The following is a 25,599-nucleotide window of genomic DNA, read 5'->3' as shown; positions in this document are numbered from 1 at the left end:
ATTATTGCTTTGTGTAACTTGACTAGTTTGAAGAATGTTTGATCAACCTGTTATTAGACTAGATGTCATATTACCATCCTCATTACATTCATTTATCAGTATAATTTACAGAACTATCAGGCTGTTCAGTGAAGATTTTCTATTTTAAACTCAATGACCCAGTTAATTACTGTTCAAACTTAACCAGTCTCTTCCTAGCCGATCAAGACTTGGGAGGAGATAGAGTACCATGACTTATGAACGTCACCTGTGTGTGACACTGTGAACGTTGTAGAGCACACCCCTCGCTTGTAGCTCGTTTGTACATTGTTTACATGCCAAATACAAATGGAAATCGTTCCTATTTAGATAATGATTTGATGGTTAACACAAATTATCAAACATAATAGAAGAGGTTTAAAACAGGGGATATTCTACTCGGACTCCTACAAATTTTAGATTTGCGACTAAGAAATAAAATAAAATAACATTAGTAGATATAGAAAACAATTTTTTCCCTTGAGAGAATTGTATATTTGGAATGATGTTATTGGGGCAAGACTGGAGCAGGATTCAGAAATAATTTCACCGACTTCGACTCCTACCTCAGAGCCCTTTTAGTACATCCAAATTAATCATCGGCAGCAGTTGAAGTAGAAGCTCTGACCTATTTCATATAGATTCGACTTTAGTCATGGCAAATATGTTGCTTTGTCCTCGCCATTGCAAAACTACAATTGCGCTGAAACTCTTCACCATTTACAACAGAGAGAAAGAAAGAAACCGCCTGAAAATTAGTATAAACCGGTAAGAAAAGTATGACTTTAATAAGTACATGATATATTGCAATATACTACTAGCCATATATATATATATATATATATATATATATATATATATATATATATATATATATATATATATATATATATATATATATATATATATATATACTGTATATGATTTCAAAATTTATCAAATGGCCGATGTCAATGCCCTTATATGGAACATCTTTTAGAAGTCTACCTTCTAAGGAATTCAAGCTACTCTCTCTGGTGAAATTGATATGATAAATTATATCAAACAATGCTCTCTGTCATTTTCTTCCTGGCAATTGATGTATCGAGTAACCTGTGTTGTATGGAAGAATGAGTCCTACGGCTTAACCTAAAGAAAACTATATTTCTATTGCTTTACCAACACTCGCTTGAAGTGCGAAGTGTAGGGTTAGCATGGCTTCTTTCGTCTCCTGTCATAAATCTCATTCTTGATCTTCAATGTAAGTGAGTGGGTAAGATATAAAACGTTGGTCTTGTGTTTAGGTAAAGTCTGAAGTATGTTGAACTTTTACTGATAAAGAATTTCGTATTGCTTGGGGTAGGAGGTCATATGACAATTATCTATGGAGTTGAACAGGCGTTTAACAATTCGGGGGATGGGAGGTACAGGGGAAGAAACGTTAGAACAACTTCACTGAGGGACGTCATCACTTTTGTGAATGTGTGGGTGGCTAAGACTGGCTTTAGCCTCATTTTCTTAAGTAAAAAAAGTTAATGAAACGTAATTGGCAATGCACAGTATTTTCCAAAATTAGGCCATTGTATGAAGCGCTCCCTGCTTTGATATCATGGAAATCCATCAGTTATTTTAGGAGTTATTTAAAAAAAAAAAACACTATTACACGGCCTCTGGAAACGATATTAGTGTTTAATTCTCCTATGTAATCTTTTCTACCATTAGCATTCACAAAATCCAGTTTTGTCATCTCTGCTTTCTTTTCTTATACTTTTCTCTCAATTTCATTTGTTCATTTACTTTTTACTTCTTTTTTTTTAGTTCTTTCATCTCGGCTTTCTTCTACTTTTCTTTTAATTTCATTTCCACTTTGTATTTTAATTCTTTTTTTTTTTTTTTTGAGTTCTTTCATCTCGGCTTTCTTCTACTTTTCTTTTAATTTCATTTCCACTTTATATTTTAATTCTTTTTTTGAGTTATTTCATCTCGGCTTTCTTCTACTTTTCTTTTAATTTCCTTTTCCACTTTATATTTTACTTCTTTTTTGAGTTCTTTCATCTCGGCTTTCTTCTACTTTTCTTTTAATTTCATTTGCTACTTTACTTTTTACTCCTTTTTTGAGTTCTTGCTCATGTGGACTCAGTCGGAGGAGAGCCGTTACAAAAGTCACTTGTGTTTATCAGCTGTTACTACTACGGTAACCAAAACATCTGCCTCCTGTCGCAGCCAGTTTCCATAAAATGTTTTTATCGTTTTAAGAAATATTCATTAGACAAATATAAATAAATATACATAAATATACGAGATGACGAAAGTAAGATTTCAACTTTGTGGTTAGTATAGTGATATTTGTGTTTATTTAATAATAAATAGATCATTTAAAATATTGAGTGGCAACTCCCCTAAGATTACGTTATTTGACCGTGTTTCCGTTCAATGATGCTTTTGTGACTAATTGTGGTTTTAATTTAATGTAGTGTAATATTTTAATGGTTATAATTGCTAGAAATATGTATTTCACAAGTTCTATAGACTAAGTTAGGTTAAGGTAACGATTTGGTCATTGCGGGTCGGTTCACCCCATAGGTTAATAGCTAAGGTGAGGAACCTCAAGCTAGGTAGTGTTCTTTGAGGTGTATGTATGATAGCGGCCACCTGTATTATTATGGCCAACGTAGAATATGGCAGTGTAAGAGGGGGTCTGAGGGGGCCGTTAACCCCCCCCCCCCCCCCCCGTTAGGTGAGTACGTAAGGACACGGCTTGTAGGTTAAGTTAAGGGGGGGGGGAAAGTCTAGGCTAGTTGATGTCCATATTTAATCAAATCGGGAGAAACTGACCGCTGATATACAAAGGGTCCGTGTTCTTATTTTTACTTCCATTTTATAATGTGGTTTATCAGTCATAACTTCTAGATTATTAAAACGTCCATATTTTGAAAGAAAAACACTTTTCCCCAAGTGTTCTTATGAGAACCGTTCAAAATACCGTAATATCTTTATTAACCCTTTTACCCCCAGGCTATTTGGAAATTTCCAATCCTTAACCCCCAGTTATTTTTTTCCCAGCATATTTTGCAGTATATTTTTTTTAAATTGCTCTAACAGCCTTAATTTTTGTCACAGAGAGGTCAGGTTGGTCTCATTCTCTTGGAAAATGCCTGAATTTTCTCAAAAAAAAAATATAAAAAATATGAAAAAAAAAATTTTACAGCATTTTTTTGCAAGGATGTACCGGTACGTCCATGGGGGTAAAGGGATGAGTTTTGTGAAACGTACCAGTACGTCCTTTGGGGGTAAAAGGGTTAATATATCATACTACAGTAAATCTATACCGGTTTTTAGGGGTGAATGTAGTTTGTTGGGACAGGGTAAGATGAGAGTGCGGGAGTCTAAGGATACGGCTCCTAGGTTAGGTTAGGTGGAGAACCTCAGGTGAGGTTAGGTAGGAAACATTTGGTTAGGTGATGTTCTTGTGTCTGTAAAATTTGGTTTTTCGTCTGTCCCAACAAAATACAAAGGCGGTTGGTAATTATCTCTCACCAAGTCGGCTGTCTAATTTTAAGTCTGCTTTGGGCTAGTGAGGCGACTGCTCACAATCATTGATGACTTTGTAAGGGTAGCGAGTTAAACTGTGAGTGAATAAAGACTAGATATCCTAGGTTAGGGAGAATGATAGGAGATTTTGATGGTTACTAATAGTGGTATCGGTAAGTATTTACATTTAATTGTGGCAAATAGCTATCGACTTTGCTTTTGGTTTTACCTTAATAAAGAATTATCGTAGCTCATTATGGTAATTGTAAACCTTAATGTTGAACTATAATTTTTCATTGCAGTAATTGTCTACTTGTACACTTTTGAGAGGTGAATATCCCTTTCAATCAACAGCTCTATCTGCTATTGCAGTACACCCTGTAGCCTTGGCATAAGATGCTGGATCATCTGTCAACCTTGGGACGTCTCGTTCCGAATGGTCGTCTCCACCTGCACAAGACAGCCTCCCTCCTCCGTCATTAGTTCTGATAGGGGAGGATTTCAGACTACAGTACCTGGTATGGTGGGTGGGTGAGACAATGTCGATGCCATATCAACATGTCGGAACATTGAGCAACTCTCCTCGCGTTCCAGCGCTTTGGCACTCGGTTGTGCCGATGGACGACAACTCCACCAGAGGGACATAGGCCCTGTTATCAAAAAAGCAGTACAATATCTCTCAGCTTTGCCAGTTAGCAACAGAAATTCCTGGGTGGGCGGTGCTGAACTCTTATCTCTCTGACGGCCTGCTCTATTCCAGGCAAAGAAGAACATTGTGACGGCCAAGCTGAGGAGGGAGATGCAGATCATTGGATCAAAATGATCGCCACATCCTCAGGATCCTGACTTTATGGAATTCCACAGCAATCGACCTGTTCACAAGAGCTCTAAATTGGAAGCAACACATATATAGTACTGCTGATTGGGACCAGACCCTGACTGAGGCTTTCCTCCGTCAGGAATCTTACCCTCAAAAACTTTTTTTCTTTTCCTTATAATCCTCGAAACAGATTAGAGAACTTCCCGTTTGCACTTTTAGCTTCGCTCATGTTGAATGCCGGAGATAGGTCTTGTCCTCCTCCTACCCGGAGGTTGAAGCTGAATCCCAGAATCCGTCAGTTCCCAGTTCCAGGTCTTCTTTGCTTCAGGTCATGAGTCTTGGAACAATAACCGACAATTCTGATCAGCTGCTCTTGTGTCCTTTGGAGGCCCACTAAAGTGCTACTTTAAACAGACACTGATAAATCCATGGCACTTGCAATGTCACCATCACAGGGAGAGTAAAGGTCACTAAATACAATCTCCCCTTGGCTAAGGAAATTCAATGACTGTACTCGGTGTAGGAGGAGATGATGATGATAACAACTCATTCATCACCCTCACCTTCTGCCCAAAGGAAAACACGGGTTAAAATTCGTGTTGTCAGAGGAGTCAGCACGACCATGGCATTCTTTGAGAATGACAGACCACGTTTACAGCCCATCATCTGCGGTAATTAACCAATAGGGCCCTAGACGTCTTTGCGCTGGGATTTGTAGTAGCTACACGGTTGGTGGTATAGCTGCCCAGGCTCCTCTCACAGGACCATGAGCATCGGATTGGGGGCGGAGGTTACGTGGTACACTTGGATGAAAGGGAAGGTTGACTGGTCCTTTCCTTTCCTTTCATCCTCTTCTCTCTTTTGGGCACAGCATTGGAAACCCTGTCAGCTGGAATCGATTCTCTTGAAGGTAAACCCCACTTAGCCTGCAGCTGTTCTATTATATAGACTAGGAGTGTCATTTCACACACTCCTTACGAGGGGGAGTATGTTGTAACCAGGCAAACCCATTGATATATATATATGCCTCAAGGTTAACACACACAGATATTCTGCTCCGCAGCCTGTATTGCACCTGTGCACGAGGTGTAAAGAACCTCAACTCTGCACTGCTCATAAGGTCCTGTGTTTTGGTAACCCAGGATAAGTAGCCATCCAGTTTCAATATGGTCTTCCTCTCACCTAAAGAGGAATCTCCTACGTAAAGGGCAAAAGTTTGAGATGATTTGCATTTTTCCTAACTAAACGAACCCAAGTCCTTTACTTGTACTCTCCCACCATCACCTACCTACTGGAAGTCCCGGCTGCAATCAGAGTGAGTTCTCAGTGAGCAAGCAGAACCTGCTTACAGCTGGGTAACTATTATAAAACTTTAATAGTCATATACTCCAGCTTCGTTGATAATCCATCCTATGTAAAGAACTCAAGTTTCTGTAGGAAGGAAAACTACAAATTATTTTCAAATTCATCATATATTAATTAATATGCACAATATGTACATTAGGAAGATGAATACTTTATATGTGTAGTTTAGATCAAATCAAAACCTTCGGGTCAGCCTCGAGTGATTTAAGAATTTTAATGCTGTGGTATCATTAAATTGTTTTATTATTATTGAATCATTACTGTATTAAGTTTTACCTAGAGTCAAGTTATTTCTAATCTAAATTTTGTCAAAATGTTTCTAAAGGACAGTACATAGATGAGCTTGTAAGTGGGTAGCACCAACAGTACATACTTGCAGCCAATGTTTTGGTGTTGAACAGGCTGACATAAATCTCTTTTTATAGTTTATGAAAGTTCTATTTTAATGTTGTTACTGTTCGTAAAGGTATTTTAATTGTTCATTATTTCTCTTGTAATTTATCCATTTCCTTATTTCCTCTCCTCACAGGGCTAATTTTACCTGTTGGAGGCTTTATAGGGCTTATAGCATCCTGCTTTTCTATCTAGTGTTGTAGCTCAGCTAATAATAATAATGATAATAGTTACCTCTTTTCCTTCTCATTGCTTAACATGTTAGATTTGACTCCCCGGTTTCCCTCCACTCTTTTCCTATGTTGAATGGCCTCCATAGCCCTGACAACTTATAATTTTACCATTTTCTTGGCAGGAAAAAGGAGGAAGAGGATGCCAGTCTCTCCATCACCGGCCCGGCGGATTTGGCCGAGGAGGACCTGGCCGAGGAGGACCTGGCCGAGGAGGACCTGGCCGGGAGCGACGACGAACAGGAGAACGAGGACGAGAGAGCGCACAGCAACCTCATTCATGACATTGGGGAAGATGAGCAAGAAGAAGTGGTGATTGTCAGTTTCTTTTGCGTTTTTGAAAGGACGTGTTACCATCGTGGGGCTGTTACTTGATGGGAAATACGAATATTGGTAGCTTGTGGATTTGAAAACTGAGATGGTCCTCAACATTCAGAGATGCCACCACAAATCCAAGTGAAATCCTATCCATAGTTCATAATGAAACACTTTTAATAAAACATCATTTTATAATTCAATGCAAGATGACATTTGCAATATGAAACGCGTCTATTTGTTGTCTTTTGCAACTGAAAATGTTTAAACACTTGACTTACAAACAGCTTCTTATACCTTATGTAGTTTGTCAGTTGAGCGCATTCATATGTGTTGGAGTTAGATATTAAAGCTTTATTTCAATGTCAAAATATACAAGTCTCATTTATGCTTGTTCCATTTTCTATTTATCTCATATCCAGAATGGGGGCAGCACCTCGAAGCGTCTGCTTCTCGACCAGGGAAGGCGCCGCCCAAGTAAAGACGGGGGACATTTTAAAACGTATCGGTTTGCCAGAGTTGGAAAAAGCCGTCCGCAAGGTTCATACGTTGGCTACGCCTTTAGAGAAAGTTACTGTGAAGAGGGTGAGTCATTTTATATTTACTTTGAAGGAAACTTTCTTACGATGTATACCTTTGTCTTCGGTACAACGTTTGCGAGAAATCCTCTATAATTACAGAAAGACTCCTCTGAGTTGGTTTGGATTTGGCTTGGAAATAATATACCGTTGCTGTCATATTGTTTTGAAATTTTTCATTGTCTTTATTTTCCATTGTTCCGTAACCGAAATACAAACCATGCTATTTACATAGGGTATTACTTTCAGCGTAGCTGAAATGACGAGCCATTAGATTTTTAACAAGGGTTAACTACCCCCACGCTAGTTAGCAGGGGTAGGGAAGGGGTAGCTTGCTACCCCTCCCCCCCACACACTGGTGAGTTGTCTCACTTCACTTTTGGCTCGGACGATGTACAGACGTTTCTGTCTTCGTCCTCGTTGTTGACAGCCTTAATTTGTTTTTTTGCTTTTTCTAGATTCTGTGTGTTTTGGAAATTGGCCTCGACCGTTATTATCGCTATGTGTAAGTGCCCTGGACTCGCTGGCCGCCCTTGTGGGACCTTCATGTCAGCGGAGGACACCGATCCTCACACCCTTTGCCCGCAGTGCCGAGGTCAACGGTGTGAGAGGGAGAATACTTGCAGTGAGTGTAGGAAGTGGTTTGCCTTCCAGTGGGAGAAGTTTGGCCGTCGGCGTAAGAAAAAGTCCAAGAAAGACCGTTCTCCTTCAGGGGCAACCTTGAAGAAGGAAGGCTCTAAGGACTCCTCTTCCGCCGCCCGAACCTCCTCCGAAGCTCCCACTCGATCGGTCTCTCGTGAGAGACTGCCGAGTGGTAGCACAGGCCCTAGTGGTGTTTCCCGACCTTGGGGTGCGGGAGAGGGCGTTGCCTCCCTTAGCGTGGCAGCTCCCTCTTCTCCTCCGGGGGACGATATTTTGGATTTTAATGAATATGACCAAACTGTGTCTAATGATGATTTTTTCCAGCTTTGGGCTTCCTTGGGGCTTAAGGGCTCGCCCTCCAAGGAAGCCCTGTTTGACCTGATCCAGTTGGGGGCTGCGGTCAAACAGTCGCCGGTAATACCGGAGGTATTCCCTTCGGATATTGTCGACACTGTCTTGGCAGAGCCTTCCGACGGGTCTGGTCAAACCCTTGATGCTGCGCCTGTTGCGGACGTTGCTGAAGGCTCTCCGCCCCCCTCCGAACATCCTTCGAGGGGGAAGGGGAGTCCCACGGTCTCTCCTGCGGGCGGGTCTCCCCCTCGGGGGAGCGCGCTGACAGAGACTCCTCTTCGGAGGACTGATGACTTGGACGCCCTTCTTCGAGGCCGTATTCGCCGTAAGGCCCGTTGGCCTCTCCGCAGCAGAGGACTTCCTTCTCCCTATAAGGAAGTTAGGAAGCGCCTCTTTGGTTCGTCCTCTCCTGATCCTTCCCCTGAGGAGGAGCCCCCTCCGTCAGAAGCAGACCGTCGCAGTAGCGTCCCTTGACCTCTCCGCAGATCGTTCGCGATCTCCTACGCCTGCCAGATCTTCCGACCTGCCTTCTCCGTTCCTGGCTGCAGATGCGCTTTGGGCGCCTTCTCACCCTGTCATCCAACAGGCACCGATCCCTTCGGGGAAAAGGGACTCTACTCACGGTGTGGGTAAGTCCCTTGCGCGTCAGGGTTCCCCTGCGCGCCCACCTGTGCGTTCGCGTGCAGTAGCGCACAAGCGCTCTCCAGAGTTACAGTCTTCGGACTTAACTCGCCAGCGCTCTCCTGCTCGGCAGCGATCACCTGCTCGCCAGCGCTCTCCTTCTCGCAGGTCTCCTGTGAAACAGCGCCCTCATGTTCCTGATGTGCGCAAGGCGCACCTACGTTCTCCTGTGCACAGCCGCGCTACTACTCAGCCTGTTCCTGATGCGCGCCCAGCGCGCCAACGATCACCACCGCGTCCACGATCGCCAGATCTGGACTTAGGCAAGGCCTTCTGCTCCGGCGCAACAGCGCACGCGCTCATCTAGAGCTCCTGTTCGTGAGCGTTCGGCTGCGCGTTCGTCTCCCTCCATCTCTTCAGATGTGCGCAGTAACCTTACTACGCGTCAACGATCACCTGCGCTCCCACGCGATCACTCGCCTATGCGCAAACGCTCTCCTGAGCGCCAACGCCCTCTTAAGACTCGCCCGCGCGATAAATCGCCTGTGCGCAGTCATTCTCCTGTTCGTGGTACGCGCCGTCGTTCTCCGGAGTACACGCGACATCGCTCGCCAACGCGCCAGCATTCGCCAACGCGCCAGCGCTCTCCGCCTGGCAAACGCTCGCCAAGTCGCTCGCGACTTTTCTCGCCCGAACATCGTCATTCTCCTATGCGCTGCCAGCGGTCGCCTAGTTTTCAGCGCACCCCTTCACCTACGCGACCGCGCGCACCTTCATGTGCGCGCCAACGCGTCCATTCGCCTGCGCTCCCACTCGCCATCTCGCCCGCGCGCGAACGCACCCACGAGCATTCTTCTACACGCGGCAATCCGCCCGCGCTTCGGAAATCGCCCGCGCGCGATCCCTTGAATGCTTTTTCGCGCGAGCGCCGCCGCGATCCCCATTCTCGCAGAGATCATCAACGCGGCCAACTGATAGGGACGCGGACTTCCAGATCGGTCTCTGGATCGCCACCGCGCAAGCGTAGGATTACCTACCAGGATCAGGACCAGGAAGAATCTACAGAGAGGTCCATGCAACATTCTTTTTCTTCTTTTCAGGCAGGCCCCGTGGCGTCCACTCCGAAGGGTCAGGAGATCCCCTTCCCTCCAGCAGGGATAACTGACACGGCGTCAGTTACCCGTCAGCCTTGGTTCCGTCACATAATGAACGCAGTGGTTCAGGCTGTGAAGCCTGCCCTCGTTGATTTGGGACTTAAACCAACGGCAGACTCATCCCCGCTGAAGAGAAGGAGAGGAGTGGACTTCATGGTGACTTCTCCTCGGGAGAAGTTGGCTCCCTAGAGGTCGGTCAGGAAGGCTCCTTCTCCCGTGGACGAGGTTTTCCGTCCTCAGGAGAGTCCAGCGAGGCAGGGTTGTCCCCCACGGCACCAATGGGAGGAACCCCTCCTCTTAGGAGAGAAACTTCTCGCGAGGAAGCTCCCTTCCAGACCTCTTTGCTGGAGTCCTGTATTCCTCCTGGGAGGGAGCCCAAGGACTCCAAGACGATTCCTAAATCGTCATCCAGGATCCGTCCAGAGCCAGCCAGAGCCCGGGAGGACGTCCACGTGTCTCCCCAAGATGAGCCTTTGGGGACCGGAGACTTAGCTGCCAGTCCGCAAGGAGGAGACCAGTTCGAGTCAGAATACGCTTTCTGGCAGGTCCTAGGCTTGATGAGGCAACTCAACGAGTTTAATGACCCGGAGACTGCCCCTTGTGAGGGCAAGGACACGGTGCTAGACGAAGTCTACGGCACCCAGAAACCCCCTAAGTCCAGCGCAGCTTTGCCTTAGTCCAAAGGGGTGAAAGGGACCAGGGACAGGGTCGAAGCCCAGCTCTCCGAGCTCGCCTTCTCCGGTCGTTCTTCTGCCGGGTTCAAACTCCTCCCGCCTCCTCGAGTACATCAGAGGAGGTACTTTGAGATCATGGGGGGGTCCAGTATGGCCCTTCCACTCCACCATTCTGTGGAAGAGCTGACCAGGGGAACTCCTCTCGAGAAGCTCTCGCCCGGCAGGTGACGTTCTCGGCGTCAGAGATCCTGAACCTTGAGAAGGTCGCGAAGAGTGCCATGCAGGCAACTTCGTGGCTGGACGTTTGGCTGGGATCTCTGGGCATCCTATTGCGCTCTGAGGATCTGTCCAAGGAGAGCAATAGGAAGGCTTTGGAGACCTTCCTCCTCTCGGGCACGCGTTTGATCGAGTTCCTCGCTCACCAGGTGGCTAACCTGTTGGCTAAATCGATCCTCAAGCGTCGCGACGCAGTGACCGAGAGGTTCCATCCGAAGGTCCCCGCCGTGAACGTCTGCAGGCTCAGGCACTCCTCCATTACTGGGAGGGATCTGCTCGAGCCCAAGGACATAGAACGAACAGCTGAGAGGTGGAGGAGATCGAATAAAGATTCTCTCCTCCAGAGGGCCCTGACATCTCGGCCCTACAAGCCTCCGGCACCTCAACAGCAACAGCAGCCTCGCAAGACACCGAAGCAGGCTCCGGCAACTAAGACAAGGGTGTCTAAGCCGCAGCCCTTTCAGACCAAGGACAGAAGGCGCGGCAAGTCCTCTAGGGGAGGTAAGAATCCTAGAGGCAGCGGCCGAGGCCGCAAGCGCTAGGATTGGCAATCCCCCCGCGTGTCCACCTGTGGGGGGATGCCTGAAAAGTTGCGTGCACAGGTGGCAGCAACTTGGGGCCGATTCTTAGACGGTCTCTGTGATCGGCCAAGGTTATCGCGTCCCATTCACGACATCTCCACCTCCCCTGACAGCGAATCCAGTGCAGCTGAACTCCTATGCCATGGGATCGGCAAAGGGGTTAGCCCTTCGGGCGGAAGTCGAGACCATGCTCAAGAAGGATGCTCTCCAGGAGGTCGACGACGGCTCCCCAGGCTTCTTCAGTCGACTCTTTCTTGTAAAGAAGGCGTCTGGAGGCTGGACACCGGTCATCGACCTCTCAGCCCTGAACAAGTTTGTCAAGCAAACTTCGTTCAGCATGGAGACAGCAGAGACGGTCAGACTTGCAGTGAGACCGCAAGACTTCATGTGCACACTGGATCTGAAGGACGCGTGCTTCCAGATCCCAATCCATCCGTCTTCCAGGAAGTACTTGAGATTCAGCCTAGACAGCAAGATCTACCAGTTCAAGGTGCTGTGTTTCGGTCTCTCCACAGCTCCTCAGGTGTTCACCAGAGTGTTCGCTCTGATTTCATCTTGGGCGCACAGGAACGGCATACGTCTCCTCCGTTATCTGGACGACTGGCTGGTCCTGGCAGACTCCGAAGAGCATAATTATAAAGGACCTACTTCAGGTTAGTTTTTACCTTGAGGTCAGGTTGACCTTAGGTCAGGGGCTAAGACACGCTGACTGAGGTTAAAAGGTCAAATATATATGGGTTTAATGCCGTGATTTAGCTTTTATCCTTTTTTACTATTAATAAATATCTTACCCATGACTAGCTTCACATATCTTTCTGGATATATATATATATATATATATATATATATATATATATATATATATATATATATATATATATATATATATATATATATATATATATATATATATATATATATATATATATATTTATTTATATATATATATATATATATATATATATATATATATATATATATATATATATATATATATATATATAGAGATGTTGCAATGATATTCTATAAAAGAAACATAATTTGTTCCGTAACCGAAATACAAACCACGCTATTTACAAAGGATATTACTTTTAGCGCAGCTGAAATGACGAGCCAATAGTTTTTAACGAGGGTTAATTACCCCCGCGCTAGTTAGCGGGGGGTGGGGAAGGGTAGCTTGCTACCCCTCCCCCCTCCACACACCGGTGACTTGCTTCACTTCACTTTTGGCTCGGCGGTGATCAGACGTGTCTGTTCATCGCCTTCGTGACAGCCTTTAATTTTCTGCTTTTTCTTTTCAGCTTGTGTGATTAGTTGGAAGTTGACCTTCAGTTATTTTCTTTTATTTACTATGCGTACATGCCCTGGAGTTGCCGGCCGTCCTTGTGGGACTTTCATGTCGGACGTTATTACGGATCCTCACACCCTCTGCCCTCAATGTCGGGGCCGACGGTGCGACCAGGATAACATGTGCCGTGAGTGCAGGGAGTGGTCTGCCTCCCAGTGGGAGAGGTTTGGCCGTCGGCGTAAGAAGAAGTCCAAGAGAGACCGTTCTCCTCCGGGGTTAGCCTTGAAGGAGGAAGGTTCTCTGGACTCTTCTTCCGCCGCCCAAACCTCCTCCGAAGCTCCCCCTCGTCCGCCTCCTAAGGAGAGTCGTCCGAGTGGGAGCGCAGGCCCTTGTTCTGTTTCCCTACCTTCGGTGGGGGGAGAGGGCGTCGCCTCCCATAGCGAGGCGGTTCCCCCTCCTCCTCCGGGGGAGGTTATTGATAATAATGCCTTATCCAGTGATGATCTTTTACAGATTTGGTCGTCCCTGGGGCTTAAGGGCTTGCCCTCCAGGGTCGCTCTTATTGACCTTGTCTCGTTGGGGGCCGCTGTTAAACAGTCGCCGGTGGTAGCAGAGGTAGACCCTCTGTCTATTGTCGACGTCGTGATGACAGAGGCCTCCGACGTGGCTGGGCCTTCCGACGCAGGTGCTGTTGCTGGTGATGGTGCTCAAGGCTCTCCTCCTCCTTCCGTGCATCCTTCGAAGGGGGAAGTGAGTCCTTCGGTCTCGACTGCTGCCCAGCTTCCTTCTGAGGGAAGTGTTTTGACGGAGACTCCCCTTCGGAGGACCGATGGTCCCGACGATCTCCCCCGAGGCCGCCTCCGCCGTAAGGCTCACCGCCCTCTACGCCACAAGGGCCTCCCTTCCCCTTACAGGGGGACTAAGAGGCGCCTTTTTGGGTCTTCGTCCTCCGGGGGGGACTCTCCTCGTCAGCCTCAACCGACTGCTCCGCCCTCCTTGAACCTCTCTGCAGACCGCTCACCATCTCCTGCCGGATCTTCGCCTTCTGGAGAACTCGTCACCCGACGGGCAACGGTCCCTTCGGGGCTAAGGGATTCATCCCTTACGCGAGCAGGGCTAGCGCACAAGCGCTCTCCTGCTCGCCAGCGATTTCCTGCTCGCCAGCGATCTCCTGCTCGCCAGCGATCTCCTGCTCGCCAGCGATCTCCTGCTCATCGACGATCTCCTGCTCGCCGACGCTCACCTGCTCGTCGGCTCTCTCCTGATGTTCGCCCCCCTTGCCAGCGCTCTCCTGCTCGTCAGCTCTCTTCCGAGCGTCAGCGCTCATTTGAGGACCATCGCCCTGCGGTCTCTGACCACCCTTTAGTTCCTGCTGAACTCCCTGCTCACCATCCACCTGGTCCTGTGGCTACGCAACATCGTGCTGCGCGTGTGTCAGAAACACATGTTCGCCAACGCGCCAGCGATCTTCCCGTTCCTGCTCGTGAACGCGCCGCACCACCTGTCCTCTCACAGGACACGCGTCGACCTTCTGCTCGCCAGCGATCACCAGCTCGCCAGCGATCACCTACACATGCTGCTCGCCATCGCACGACCCTGCATGATCGCCCGCTTACGCATGCTGCTCCTCATCGCATAACCCTGAACGATCGCCCTCCTGCGGATGCTGATCACCATCGCACCCTTTCACGCGATCATTCACCTGCGCAAGCTGCTCGCCATCGCACAACCCTGCACGATCGCCCGCTTACGCATGCTGCTCCTCATCGCACAACCCTGAACGATCGCCCTCCTGCGGATGCTGATCACCATCGCACCCTTTCACGCGATCATTCACCTGCGCAAGCTGCTCGCCATCGCACAACCCTGCACGATCGCCCGCTTACGCATGCTGCTCCTCATCGCACAACCCTGAACGATCGCCCTCCTGCGGATGCTGATCACCATCGCACCTTTTCACGCGATCATTCACCTGCGCATGCTGCTCGCCATCGCACAACCCTGCACGATCGCCCGCTTACGCATGCTGCTCCTCATCGCACAACCCTGAACGATCGCCCTCCTGCGGATGCTGATCACCATCGCACCCTTTCACGCGATCATTCACCTGCGCATGCTGCTCGCCATCGCACAACCCTGCACGATCGCCCGCCTACGCATGCTGCTCCTCATCGCACAACCCTGAACGCTCGCCCTCTTGCGGATGCTGATCACCATCGCACCCTATCACGCGATCATTCACCTACACATGCTGCTCGCCATCGCTTACCATCACGCGGTCATTATCGCCAGCGATCTTCTTCACCTATGCGGCAGCACGATCCCTCGCCGTCGCGCCAACGCTTGCGTTCGTCGCCTCGGACACGTGTTCATTTACCTGCCCACCCTCACGCCCACTCGCCTGCGCGCCCGCGCGATCGCTCGCCTGCGCGACCGCTCGCCTGCGCGACCGCTCGCCTGCGCGACCGCTCGCCTGCGCGCTCGCCTGTGCGCCCGCGCGACCATTCACCTTTGCGCGACCGTTCGCCCTCGCGCGACCATAGTTCGCGGCGAATTCCACAGCCGGTGGTAGCAGCAGGGACGCGTGCTCCTAGACGGCACTCGGGATCACCTCCATTCAAGCACAGGTTGGTAGTGCAGGACGAAGACAGGTCAGTACAGCTTTCTTCCCCACCTTCTTTTCAGGCAGGTACCGTCGTGTCCACTCCAAAGGATCGCCCGATCCCTTTCTCCTTAGCGAGGATTTCGGACTCTGTGTCCTTGGAGCAGCAGACTTGGTTTGGTCCGCTGGCACGGGCGTTAGTGAGGGTTATGAAACCAGCACTCGCCGGCCAGGGTAACAAACCAGCGGCTGTCTCTCCTACGCTGAAGAGAAAGAGAGGAGTGGACTTCGTGTTGACTTCCCCCAGGGCGAAGTTGGTTCCCAAGAGGTCGGTCTCGAGGGTCCCCTCTCCTGCACGAGTACTCTCTCCTTCTCCCGTGGACGAGGCCTTTCCGTCCTCAGGTGAGTCCAGTGGGGCGGTAGTCTTCCCCTCGGCACCAGGGGGGGAGACTTCGCTTCAGGCAGGAGAATCGTCTCGTGAGGAAGGGGCCCCTCGAACCTCGTTGTTGGGATCCTGTATCCCTCCCAGGAGGGAACCCAAGGATTCCAAGACCATCCCTAAATCCTCTGCAAGGATTCGTCAGGAACCCACGACTACCCAGGGGAATGTCCACGTATCACCCCAGGAAGAGATTCCTGGGGCAGGACACTTAGCTGCCAGCCCGCAGGGAGGAGAACAGCAAGAGTCCGAACATGCCTTCTGGCAGGTCCTAAGCCTGATAAGGCAACTTAACAGTCTTACGGATCCAGTCATCCCCCCCTGTGAAGGCAAAGACACGATTCTGGATGAAGTGTTTGACGTTCGGAAGGCCCCTAAGACCAGTGCAGCTCTGCCCTGGTCTCGGGGGATGAAGAGTGCCAGAGCTAGGGCCAATGCTCAGCTCGCACTTCTTGCCTCCTCCAGTCGTTCCACTGCCGGGAACAAACTCATCCCTCCTCCTCGCCTTCAGCAGAGGAGGTATTTTGAGATCCTGGGTGAGCACAACTTCGCTCTTCCTCTCCATCACTCTTTGGAGGAGCTGGCGAAGGGAGTTCCCTTGGAGAAACTCTCTGCCCGGCAGGTGTCGTTCTCGGCGGCAGAGATCCTTAACCACGAGAAGGTCGCTAAGTGTGCCATGCAGGCCACTTCGTGGCTGGACTTCTGGTTAGGATCCCTGGGCATCCTATTGCGATCGGAGGACTTGTCCAAGGAGACCAATAGGAAGGCCCTAGAGACCTTCTTGCTCTCGGGCACCCGCTCCATCGAGTTTTTGGAGCACCAGGTTACCACCCTGTGGGCCAACTCGGTGTTGAAGCGTCGCGATGCTGTGTCCGAGAGATTCCATCCGAAGGTCCCCGCCGTGGATGTGTGTAGGCTCCGACATGCTTCCCTTCTGGGGGAGAACCTGTTTGAGCCTCAAGACATGGAGCGAACGGCTGAGAGGTGGAGGAAATCCAGCACGGACTCCCTCCTCCATAGGGCCCTTACAACTCGGCCCTATAAGCCTCCAGCCCCGCCACAACAGCAGCAACAGCCTCGTAAGGCTCCCAAACAGGCATCGGCAGCTAAGAAAGTGGTGTCTAAGCCCCAGCCCTTTCCAGCCAAGGTCAAAAGGGGCGGTAAGTCCTCCAGGGGAGGCAAGACTTCTAGGGGTGGCGGCCGCGGCCGCAAGCCCTAGGGGTGGCAGTCCCCCTGCGTGTCCACCTGTGGGGGGATGCCTTCAGCGTTGCGTCCGCAGGTGGCAACATCACGGGGCCGATGCTTGGACGGTCTCAGTGATCGGCCAAGGTTATCGCGTCCCGTTCACGTCATCTCAACCTCCCCTGACAGCGAATCCAGTGTCGTTGAGCTCCTATGCCATGGGATCGGCAAAGGGGCTGGCCCTTCAGGCCGAAGTCGAGACCATGTTCGAGAAGGGTGCTCTCCAGGAGGTCGTGGACGGCTCTCCAGGCTTCTTCAGTCGACTCTTTCTTGTAAAGAAGGCTACTGGAGGCTGGAGACCCGTCATCGATCTCTCGGCTCTGAACAGGTTTGTCAAACAAACCCAGTTCAGCATGGAGACAGCAGACACGGTCAGACTTGCGGTGAGACCACAAGACTTCATGTGTACACTGGATCTAAAGGATGCGTACTTCCAGATCCCAATCCATCCGTCTTCCAGGAAGTACCTGAGATTCTGCCTAGACAACAAGATCTACCAGTTCAAGGTGCTGTGTTTCGGTCTCTCCACAGCTCCTCAGGTGTTCACCAGAGTGTTCACCCTGATTTCGACTTGGGCGCACAGGAACGGCATTCGTCTCCTTCGTTACCTAGACGATTGGCTGATCCTAGCAGACTCGGAGTCGACCCTTCTTCGACACCGAGACAGGCTTCTAGATCTTTGCCAGGATCTGGGGATCGTGGTAAACCTCGAGAAGTCCTCTCTGCAGCCGTCCCAACGACTGGTTTATCTAGGCATGCTAATAGACACCAATCTCCACAAAGCCTTTCCATCAGACGACCGGATAGCAAGGCTGAGGAGGGTGGCGGAACCTTTCCTCAAGCGAAAAGAACTCCCCGCCCAATCGTGGTTGCGTCTCTTAGGCCACCTATCCTTCCTGGCCCGTCTGGTTCCAAACAGCCGCCTCAGGATGAGATCCCTTCAATGGCGGCTCAAGTCCCGGTGGAATCAAGGATCCGATTCCCCGGACATTCTGATCCCAATGGGGTCTCTGGAACAGACGGACTTGCGGTGGTGGCTGGCCGACGAGAACCTGCGAAAGGGAGTGAGTCTTCTCGTCCTCCCCCCGGAATTGACTCTGTTTTCGGACGCGTCAAAAGAAGGGTGGGGGGCGCACGTTCTGAACCAGAGGGCCTCAGGCCTTTGGTCAGAATCAGAAAAGTGCCTGCACATCAACCTGCTAGAATTGAAGGCCGTCTTTCTGGCCCTTCAACAGTTCCAACGGTTCCTGGCGGGTCACTCCGTGGTGGTGATGAGCGACAACACCACGGTAGTGGCTTATATCAACAAGCAGGGAGGCACTTTTTCGCAACAGCTATCCCATCTTGCAGTAGAGACTCTGAGGTGGACCAAAACCCACTCGATAACACTATCAGCTCGCTTCATTCCTGGCAAGAGGAATGTGCTCGCCGACAGTCTGAGCAGGGCTTCGCAGATAGTGAGTACCGAGTGGTCTTTGGATCCTCAGATAGCCAACAAAGTCCTGACTTTGTGGGGTTCCCCGACGGTGGACTTGTTCGCGACAGCCTTGAACTTCAAGCTGCCCCTGTACTGCTCACCAGTCCCGGACCCCAAGGCACTCTGGCAAGATGCTTTCCAGCAACGGTGGGACAACATCGACGTGTACGCCTTCCCACCATTCTGTCTTATGAGAAGGGTGCTCAACAGGACCAGACTATCGGTCAACTGTTCCATGACTCTAGTAACTCCGCTATGACATCACGCGGAATGGTTTCCGGACCTTCTGCAACTCCTGACGGAACTCCCAAGGGAGCTTCCTCCTCGACACGAGCTTCTCAGACAACCCCACTCCGGTGTCCCTCACAGGGCCGTAGCCTCGCTTCGGCTTCACGCCTGGAGACTATCCAGCGTCTCCTCGCGGAGAGAGGCTTTTCGCAACAGGTTGCGGAGAGAATGTATCGGCACCTGCGAAGGTCCTCTGAGGGAGTCTACCAAGCGAAGTGGAGAGTCTTTTGTGGTTGGTGTCGTGGAAGGGGTATCTCTCCACTCGATGCCACTATTCCAGCAATAGCGGACTTCCTTGTGTATCTGCGGGAAGAAATGCGCCTTTCTGTCTCGGCAGTGAAAGGCTATCGCTCAGCCTTAAGCTTGGCCTTCAGATTGAAGGGCGTGGATATTTCTTCATCGCTAGAACTCTTTACTCATACGTAGCTATGAGCTTACCTGCCCCCAGTCGGAAGTGAGACCCCCTCCTTGGAACGTGGTTCGAGTCCTCAGGTCTCTCAAGAGACCTCCCTTCGAGCCATTACGCCAGGCCTCCAATCGCCACCTGTCTTGGAAGACGGCTTTCCTACTCGCCTTGGCCTCGGCCAAGCGAGTTAGTGAACTTCATGGTCTCTCGTACGACATCGCCCATTTAAGGGGATGGGGGAGGTAACGTTCAGGTTCGTCCCTGAGTTTGTGGCCAAGACTCAGAATCCTGGAGTGCCGGATCCTCGGTTCGACTCTTTCAGGATCGCGAGTCTCCGTTCTGTAACAAACGACCCAGACCAGCTGCTACTATGCCCAGTGAGGTGTCTGAGGTACTACTTGAAGAGAACGGCTGCAGTCCGTCCTCATGTGCGAGCTTTGTTTGTGAGCACAGGCAGGACAAAGAGGAGGGTTACCAGGAACACCATCTCTGCTTGGATTCGAAGGGTTATCCACCATGCCCTGAATCCTGACCCTCCTCCGTCACGTCGCCCTCGGGCCCACGATGTCAGGGGTATTGCTACATCCCTGGCCTTCAAGAGAAACTTCTCTGTGACGCAGGTACTTCAAGCTGGGGTCTGGAAGCGTCAAACGACCTTCACAGCCCACTACCTGCAAGACGTGACCCACAGGAGCCTCGATACGTTCTCTATCGGCCCTGTGGTGGCTGCACAACAGCTGCTCTAACCTCAGGCTCCTTTTTGGACAAGTAGCATTAGGTTGGGGGCGTTGTTACCCGGTCTTAGTCTGTGTGAATGAAAGAGTATGTCTGACCCTTACTTCTTTCTTCATTCTCCCCTCTCTTGGGGAAGCAGCATCCTGGTCCTCGCATAGCTGACCCCGACCTCTGCAGGTAACCCATGCTTCTTTGTGCTCCTAGTATTAAGCTTAATACTGTTGCGTCTCCCATACCCTGACGAGGTGGTATGGGGAACGTCCTATCCTAGAATTCCTATCTGAAGGTCTCAAGGTCAACTTCATAGGACGAGTCACACTACTTATGTAGGCCACTCGTTCCTAGCGATGCTAGGAACCTGTGAGGTACAGGGGCTCCCTCTCTCTAGTGCTGCTCACTGAGGGATCGAGCCCCCGGGCAAGCCGAAGTCAGTAAGGCTGGGGACTTTCCACCCTTCCTAAGGGGTAAGTCACCCTTTGTAAATAGCGTGGTTTGTATTTCGGTTACGGAACAAATGACAAATTCGAAGATAATTTGTATTTTTCCTAACCATACAAACCTTAGCTATTTACACATATGTGCCCGCTATCCCTGACCCCCAAGTCAAGTCCTACCTCTAAGTGAAGTGAAGCAAGTCACCGGTGTGTGGAGGGGGGAGGGGTAGCAGGCTACCCTTCCCCACCCCCCGCTAACTAGCGCGGGGGTAATTAACCCTCGTTAAAAACTATTGGCTCGTCATTTCAGCTGCGCTAAAAGTAATACTCTTTGTAAATAGCTAAGGTTTGTATGGCTAGGAAAAATACAAATTATCTTCGAATTTGTCATTTTTACTCCACTATTTAAGTATATAATGTAGTTCTAATAAAAGTCCTGCTTTACTTAATATTAGTCAGTAGGTAAAATTAATGATGTTTTCTTTAATAATCGCATTTTCCAAGAAGAAGAATACTCGCTATTATTCAATGCTGTTTTTTTTTATACAACGTTGCAAACTCTGGGTAAATAAACTTAATATTACTTCAAGTACAAATGTTGGGGAATTTTGCTAAGTCTATCTGAAATATATTTCGGGCATTTAATACTAAATTAATAAGTAAAAGGCATTTTGTATATGATTGGTTTTAATATACTAATTATAAAGATTTTATTAACACGGTATCTTTATAAGGGATTTAAACCAGCAAAACTTTTAGTCATATTTTGAAAATCTCAAAAAACGAGATTTTTTATGGAACCTGGTACCTTAGATATGTATAAATTGATAAAATTATTCTACAGTTATAGTATGTATAACTTATATCACATAATTCTTCAGATTAAGGCAACTAAATCACTTAACTTCATCAATGAAACCCAAATGTAAATTTATCGAAGTCTCTCCTAAATTTCCTTTATCATTACAACGCGTTTTCTTTAAATCGAGAATTTCCTCAAATAAGTTTATATTTCGAGTGTAAATAAAATCGTTAATATTATAATATATCGTAAGTTATATATCTTTCTTAGTGTTGCTTCAGTCTAAAAATAGCATAATAAAAACATTCTTGTCTTCATATAAAGGTTTTTTGTACTTTTATGGGTCCAGTATATACGTCTGTGCATGGCATCCTATAACCCATATCCTGTAGGATATCGAAGCTGCAGAGACGTATTATATTTATATTAATTGATATTGTAAGCGTTATACATTGTTTATGGGCCAGAGGTAACCTCCTGGCAGTTATACAAGCCAGGATCCCAAGAGCATTAGTATATAGGACCTACTTCAGGTTAGTTTTTACCTTAAGGTCAGGTTGACCTAATGTCAGTGGCTAAGATGCGCTGACTGAGGTTAAGAGGTCAAATATATATGGGTTTAATGATGTGATTTAGCCTTTATCCTTTTTTACTATTAATTAATAGCTTATCCTTGCTCAGGGATTTTGGTTGGTATAGCCTGAATTGGATTTGATTTATGGGTAGATTAAATTGTGACAATTAACTAAGAGATCACCATTTCATATAATTTGAATTTTGCATCATATTATCAGCCCAAAATAGAACCATCTTAGGCCCCTGAGGTGTACTTGACACCCCTAGGGTGGGTGTGACCCTCGATTGGGGTCTGCGCTCATGAAACTTTCGCAATAATTATTGTGGTATTTCAGGTTAATCCGTTTTCTCGAACTTTGCTTTTTTTCTATTTGACCCTCAAAACCTTGACAAGAAACCTGTCACAATGACCTGTATTTAACCTGTCTTGGCCTGCTCATAGGCCGGCCATAAAATGACCTCAAATTGTAAACAAATTAATATTATAGAATATCTCCTTGTCAGTCTAAGGACAGAATAATCTCTGAGTTAGGTTAGTTTAGGTTTTGGTTAATTTCAAAGACGTTTCCTTCTGGGAGACGCTGGTTTTGGCATACCTAGCTCAGCGGGAGTAGGCGTCGCAGCACTTATGGTCTGTTTATTCCTGGGGCTATTTTACTTTCCTTAGCAAACTCTGAATCTCTTCCCTTCTCTTTCTTCCCATTTTACTCCCCAGTTTTCTTCCATTTTCTATTGTCCAAGATATATACCCAATATTCAAATCTAAATGGTTTAGCAGATTGTATAGAAATTAATTGCAGTTGTACGATAATGTACATTTATTCATTATCATTTATTCAATTGGGATTTATATTGAAAAATAATTCACTTAGTAATTTAAACTAAGACTATATAATTTTTGTTTATCTTATGTTTCAGACTTTTGCATCATCAAAATGAATACTGTATTACCATTGAGCATTGACTGTAGACAGATGGTAGACTATAGAGTACAATAATGTGGTATCTTTAGCAGAGTCAAACATCTCTCTTATTCCTCATAGTTTTAACCTTTTCATTCCTTAGTAAGCTGTTTTTTTTATGTGATTAAGAATTCCATGCACAGCGCAATATGCAGTATTTCATATTTTTTTCACAAATTTCTTTTTTATATTCCTCAGGAAGACGTTGTCATCGCCTTCTGGCATCAAGCTGATTGTCCTAATCTTTGCTGCGGCAGGAGATAACACCCGTCATATTGTCAGGAGTCTCACCCCCCAAAGGTGACTAAGACAATCGCCATCCAGCCCCATAGCAGCTCAGCTTAACGGGTTCCATCATTGCTGTGACTCCAGACCCCCTCGTTGTCTTCTTTGTCAGTAGAGTCAGACACTTCATTGGAGATGCAGATTATCTATGAATCCATGGTTCTCAGTGGCCTTTGGGTTAGGTTACTTCCATTTTCTATCTTCTCCCTTGACCGTAAGATTTTCTTATTTTCAAGTCTCTGCCTTTGATAAGTATAAGTCTGTCTTAATAACTCCTTTAAAAGAATGTCTATATACAGTATTGAATGATACTCTACTTACAGTCATTATTAATTTCTTGCTGAGCTTTTAGAAAATGGATTCCTCTCTAGTGATAGAAATAAGACCACACTATTTTATGATACATTACTGTATTGAACTGTATTCTAATATCTACTGCTAATCAGATATTCATAACCAGGTTATGTCTATGACCATTCTGCTTTGGTGAAGAACAGGTTTACCTATTCTTGACCAGCCTTGGGTTAGTTTTAATAGTATTCTGTACAACATTATCTTTAGCCAAGTCAAGCATTGCTCAATATTCTTCATAATTTGATCATTTTTATTCCTTGATAATTTAAGCATATTTCTTCATAGGATTATAAATTATATGTTCACCACAATATATTGTATTTTAGGGTTAAACTTTTGTTTTTTATTGTATTCTTAAAGATAAATTTTCTTTCAGGGAGACCTTGAAATTGTAATTGAAGAAGTCGCACATCCCAACCAAGGCAATGCAAGGAGACTGCTGTGGTCATATTGCCAGCGTACATCGGGCTTCCACATCATTGGATTCAAGCTCTTCAAGTCATCTGTGATGGTAACAAAGCCCAGCTTTTCCTTCTTCAGTAGAGTAGCCACTTTTATCCATGGTTCTAACATCTTCTTCCAACATCAGCATAACATGAGTTTGTTCCTGTGCAGATACAAACATCCGAGTCATTTATATGGGTTTACTCCCAAGTTGTTTTGCTATGACCAGAAAGAAAAATGTAAAACTGGCAACCATGTATGGTTACCAGGCAGTGCCATGGTTGGCTAGTGCACTTATACCTTTGAGATGCCGAGTCACTCTATTTATAAATGATCTCCCACGCTACGATCATGACCCCATGCTGGATTCTTTCTCTCTCCAGGGCTTTTTCTTTCAGTGTGCTTTGTGAGGTGAAGGGCTTTTAAGGTACAGTACTATGCTGACTTGCCCTGGTCTTGAAGGTCGCCCTTGAGGAACATAAGGTGGGTCCAGGTTGATCCGCACCCCTCGTACTTGAACTGCCGTGGTAAGCCGTGTGAAATTTGGTGGTAGTGGCCACCCTCCCAGTGGGAGAGGTTCCATGCACGTTGCAAGAAGAGAGCTAAGAAGGACGGGTCCCCTTCCCTGTCTTCTTCTGTTGAGAGCAAGAAGCCTCCTGTGACCCTCTTAACTGGGGGTGCAGCCATTATCTCCATAATTTTCAGATTAGTGAAACTTTAATGTTTGGTTGCCCTTAGTTTAGTGCATAGCAAACATTAGTCCCTATGTGACACTTATCCTTTGGCTTCAGCTCCAGCACAGCCTGGACTGGACTAAGTTCCAATATCTTTAGTTCCACATTATACCAATCTACTCAGATTCCCATCTCCACCCACGAGTGTGCTCAGTGGTGATCGTCACGCTTTTGATTTAGATTTTCAGAGCCAAGGTGACTTCTCACTTTAGGAGGACTCTCCAGGAAAAGTGCTGAAGATTTCACCCCACTCTCATCTGAGAACTTCTTCCCCTGTGCTGAATGAGAAGACATATCCCCCTGTATGGAGGCAGCCATCCTGGAAGGTGCTTACTATTCCCTGGCTTGTATGCACCAGTTTGGGTTGCTCTGTACACCAAGGGGCCCGCAACATCACCTTTCTCCAGAGAAAGGCCCGACAATTCACCATTATCTTCTTCGGATGGTGATAGGACATCCACAGTTGTTGTGTCCATGACAAATTCCACTGAAGATTTGGCTGTTTCATCAGAGTACGAACGTTGGCTTCCCCTTCCCCAACATCCCTTTCAGAAGGCGAAAGTTATAACAATGTCAACAAACATCTCGGCTCCAGGTGTCTCAACCACACGTATTGGCATACCCTCACGAGTGTGTGCTAATGTCACAGAATATGCCACCATCCCTGCGGGCGAGTGTGCAACCTGAACGTGCCAGTATCTTATTACACACTCGTGGGAACACTTGATAAATTCGTGCTTTGACTCGAATGCGTAGCCTTGTGGAAGTGCCTAATGAACGCGTGCTACTTTTAACTTTGGTTGATACCCAAATTGCTACTAGCCCATGAGTTCAAAACTCTTTCAGAACCTATCCCGTCTTTTAGACGAAATAATAAAATAAACCTAATATTATACCAAGGTCTGCACAGACAAATATTAATCCCAACTTACCTACAGTATTATCCCACAAGCTACTGAGAGAGAGTAGCAATTTCAGATATTTCTCTTCAGAGACATGAAAG

General features: G+C 47.5%; 1 long non-coding RNA gene across 3 annotated transcripts; it reads left to right on the top strand.

Annotated features, from left to right (window-relative positions):
* Window positions 1-2,149: 2,149 nt before the first annotated feature.
* Window positions 2,150-25,374, top strand: LOC137633596 (uncharacterized). 3 transcript variants are annotated; one of them, XR_011042298.1, is made up of 5 exons: window positions 2,150-2,308; window positions 6,462-6,648; window positions 7,074-7,236; window positions 22,978-23,278; window positions 23,795-25,374. It is a non-coding gene; the product is annotated as an uncharacterized lncRNA (long non-coding RNA). The 3 variants fall into 3 exon arrangements; XR_011042297.1 differs by having other exon boundaries at window positions 2,150-2,327; window positions 22,978-23,079; XR_011042296.1 differs by having other exon boundaries at window positions 2,150-2,327.
* Window positions 25,375-25,599: the final 225 nt, after the last annotated feature.

The sequence above is a fragment of the Palaemon carinicauda genome, chromosome 43 (assembly GCF_036898095.1).
Source record: "Palaemon carinicauda isolate YSFRI2023 chromosome 43, ASM3689809v2, whole genome shotgun sequence".
Classification (NCBI taxonomy): Eukaryota; Metazoa; Arthropoda; class Malacostraca; order Decapoda; family Palaemonidae; genus Palaemon; species Palaemon carinicauda.
The sequence above is the reverse complement of the archived record's forward strand: the minus strand, read 5'-3'. Positions and strand labels throughout refer to the sequence as shown.